Here is a 4,643-nt window from a genome sequence, read left to right as displayed (position 1 = left end):
CAAGTATACCACATCGTTCCAATTCACTGTACTCCTTGCACGCCTTTCACCCTACTGCATATTCAGGCCCCCTGATCGCTTAATATCTTTCTCACTCCATCCTTCCACCTCTAATCTGATCTCCCGCTTCGCCTTGTTCCCTCCACCTCTGACACACATCCTCTTTGTCAAATTTTCCTTACTCATTTTCTTCATATGTACAAACCATTTCATCACACCCTCTTCTGCTCTCTCAGTCACACTCTTTTTTATACCACCTTTTCATTACTTACTCGATCAAATTAGCTGACACCACATCTTGTCCTCAAACATTTAATTTCCAATACATCTACCCTCCTGCGTACAACCCTGTCTATAGCCCATGCCTCGCAACCATATAACATTGTTGGAACTACTGTTCCTTCAAACATACCCATGTTTGCGTTTCGAGCTAACGTTCTACCCCGCTTCCAGATCCTTTGCCCTTCTGCCACCCTATGACTCACTTCCTCTTCCATGGTTCCATTCCCTGATAAGTCCAATCCCAGGTATCTGAATCACTTTACTTCCTCCGACTTTTCTCCATTCCAACTTACATCCCAACTAACTTCTTCCTCAACTCTGCTGAACCTAATAACCTTGCTCTTGTTCACATTTACTCTCAACTCTCTCCTTTCACACACCTTTCCAAACTCAAGTCACCAACTTCTACAGTTTCTCACTCGAATCAGCGAACAACAACTGACTCACTTCCCAGGCCCTTTCAACCCCAACAGAACGCATACTCACCCTTCTCTTCAAAACTCTTGAATTTACGTCCCTAACCACCTCAACCATAAAGAATCAAACAACCATGGTGACATCACACACCATTGCTGCAGACCGACTTTCACTGGGAACCAATCACTCCTCTCTTCTTACTTAGGCATGGGCCTATACACCCTTGATATAATTTCTCACTGCTTCTAGCAACTTACCTCCCACACCATTTATTCTTAAGACCTTCCACAAGGCATCTCTATCAACTCTATCATATGCCTTCTCCAGATCCATAAATGCCACATACAAATCCATCTGTTTTTCTAAGTATTTCTCACACACATTCTTCAAAGTAAACACCTGATCCACACATCCTCTACCACTTCTGAATCCACAGTGCTCTTCCCCAGTCTGATGCTCTGCACATACCTTCACCCTCTCAATCAATGCCCTCCCATACAATTTTCCAGGTATACTCAACAAACATATGCCTCTGTAGTTTGAGCACTTACCTTTATCTCCTTTGCCTTTGTACATTGGCACTTTGCGTGCATTCCGCCAATCCTCAGCACTTTACCATGATCCATACATACAATAAATATCCTTACCAACCAATCAACAACAATCAACTGCAATACCATCCAAATCCGTCGCCTTGCCAGATTTCATCTTCACAAGGCGTTCACCACCTCTTATCTTTCTCTTCACCAAACCGCTCTCCCTGACTCTCTCACTTCGCACACTACCACGACTAAAACACACTACATCTGCCACTCTATCATCAAGCACATTCAAAAAGCCTTCAAAATACTCACTCCATCAATACCTATTATCACCCCCCCCCAACTGCCCCTTCACCGATGTTCCCATTTGTTCTCTTGTCTTTCGCACATTATTTACCTCCTTCCAGAACATCTTTTTATTCTCCCGAAAGTCTACTCTCTCATCCCAACTCTCAATTACCCTCTTTTTCAGCCCTTGCACCATCCTCTTGACCTCCTGCCGCTTTCTCTTATACCTCCCCAAGTCATTTGCACTCCTTCCTTGCAAGTATCGTCCAAATGCCCCTCTCTCTTTCACTAGAAAGTGTACTTCTTTATCCCACTACTCACTACCCTTTCTAATCTTCCCACCACTCACTACCCTTTCTAATCTGCCCACCTTCCACCTATCTCATGCCATATGCATCTCCTGCACAAGCCATCACTACTCCCCTAAATACATCTCATTCGTCATCCACTCTCCACACGTCATTTGCTTTCACTCTTTGCCATTCTACACTCAGTCTCTCCTGGTATTTCTTCACGCAAGTCTCCTTTCCAAGCTCACCCACTTTCACCACTCTCTTCTCTCTTTCTTTCTTTCTCTCTCTCTCTCTCTCTTTTTTTTAAACCTCTACAAATCTTCACCTTCGCCTTCAGAGGTGAAGGAAACAAGGAGAATCGGGGACCAAATTGGAGGTGGAAGGATGGAGTGAAAAAGATTTTGAGCGATCGGGGCCTGAACATACAGAAGGGTGAAAGACGTGCAAGGAATAGTGTGAATTGGAACGATGTCGTATACCGGGGTCGACGTGCTGTCAATGGACTGAACCAGGGCATGTGAAACGTCTGGGGTAAACCATGAAGAGGTTTGTGGGGCCTGGATGTGGATAGGGAGCTGTGGTTTCGGGGGCATTACACATGTGAACGAATGTGGCCTTTTTGTCTGTTTTCTTGGCGCTACCTCGCTGAAGCAGGGGGTAGCGATGTTGTTTCCTGTGGGGCGGGGTGGCGCCGAGAATGAATGAAGGCAAGTTTGTGTATATATGTCTGTGTATATGTTTGTACATGTGCATATGCATGTATATGTGTGTGTATGGGCATTTGTGTATATATATGTGTATATGAATATAATAGAGAGAGTATATAAAGTAGAGAGAGAGAGAGAGAGAGAGAGAGAGAGAGAGAGAGAGAGAGAGAGAGAGAGAGAGAGAGAGAGAGAGAGAGAGAGAGAGAGAGAGAGCGTATAGAGGTAAGGAGAAACAGAGAGTGACACAGGAACACTTTAATCTCGTACCTTTCGACCAGAGGTCTTCTTCAGAACGACTGAACAGCATCACATTTAAATCATTAATATAAACGCTCTCACCAGATCATCCAGGTGCTCGGCCCAGTGGCTGGATGTGTTCTTCGCTGTGATGTAAGCAGCCTCAACTGTTCGTGTTGTCATCTTGTCCCACACTTTGTGTAACATTTCATCACCCTGCTACCTTGCCAGGTGTCCATCTCTGTCGATATAGACCACTGATGAATTGTATTCTTAATGTCTTTTTTATATCATTTTTGTATTCATTTACCCGCACGTCCATGTCACGCCAAGTTTCATCATAACAAGACACTGGGCAGCCAAACAAACGAATTTTGTAGTCTGAAATTTTTTCGTTAATATTTGTGTCTCTGCGTGTCTTGTTTACCTAAATGTTTGTCTCTGCAGGTCTTGTTTACCTAAATATTTGTCTCTGCATGTCTTGTTTACCTACATATTTGTCTGCATATCATGTTTACCTATATATTTCTCTCTGCCTATCTTGTTTACAGAAATATTTGACTGCATGTCTTGTCTACCTAAATATTTGTCTGCATATATTTTGTTTACCTATATATTTCTGCTTATTTTGTTTACCTAAATGTGTCTGCATATCTTGTTTACCTAAATATGTCTGCATATCTTGTTTACCTTAATGTCTGCATATCTCTACCTAAATATTTGTCTCTGCATATCTTGCTTTCCTATATATTTGTCTCTGCATATCTTGTTTACCTAAATGTTTGTCCACATATCTTGTTTACCTAAGTATTTCTCTGCGCATCTTATTTACCTAAATATTTGTCTCTGCATATCTCGATAACCTAGATATTTGTCTGCATATTTTGTTTACCTAAATATTTGTCTCTGCATATCTCGTTTACCTGAATATTTGTCTGCATATCTTGTTTACCTAAATGTTTGTCTACATATACTGTTTACCTAAGTACTTCTCTGCATATCTTGTTTACCTAAACATTTGTTTCTGCATATCTTGTTTACCTAAATATTTGTCTGCATATCTTGTTTACCTATTTCTCTGCATATCTTGTTTACTTAATTTGTCTGCATATCATGTTTACTTAAATATTTGTGCATATATATCTTATTTACCTAAATGTTTCTCTATATATCTTGTTTATCTGAAAATTTGTCTGCATGTCTTGTTTACCTAAATATGTATGCATATATTATTTACCCAAATATTTGTCTCTGCATATCTTGTTTACATAAATATTTGTCTCTGCATATCTTGTTTACCTAAATATGTTTGCATATCTTGTTTACCTAAATGTCTGCATATCTTGTTTACCTAAATATGTCTGCATATCTTTACCTAAATATGTCTGCATATCTTGTTTACCTAAATGTCTGCATATCTTATTTACCTAAATGTCTGCATATCTTGTTTACTCAAATGTCTGCATATCTTGTTTACCTAAATGTCTGCATATCTTGGTGACGTAATCTTTAGTCGTCGTGCCTGATCATTTTCATGCCTAGTTTCCATACTCAGCTTCCTCATAATGCGACACTGGGACAAAATCACCTTCCACTATCTTCTCATTCCTACGTCTGCTTGTGAATGAATCCCGCCAGATACGACAATCTTCAGCTACGATTCTAATTCTTCCTTCAAGAATCCCTCACTGTATATAAGATCACCCTTATGAAGAATGCGATCACTGCACTGGATTTGTGTTCTTTCACTGTAAGCAGACGTGAACTGTACGAAACCATCTCCGTTTGTCGGTCTCCAATACAACTAATAATTTAACAGTGTTGTTAATCCTGTGAATTATCGTATGTCTACTTCCGTTCCTTCTGGTACTATAACC

This window comes from Panulirus ornatus, chromosome 57, assembly GCF_036320965.1.
Source record: "Panulirus ornatus isolate Po-2019 chromosome 57, ASM3632096v1, whole genome shotgun sequence".
NCBI lineage: Eukaryota > Metazoa > Arthropoda > Malacostraca > Decapoda > Palinuridae > Panulirus > Panulirus ornatus.
Note: the sequence above shows the minus strand (reverse complement) of the source record.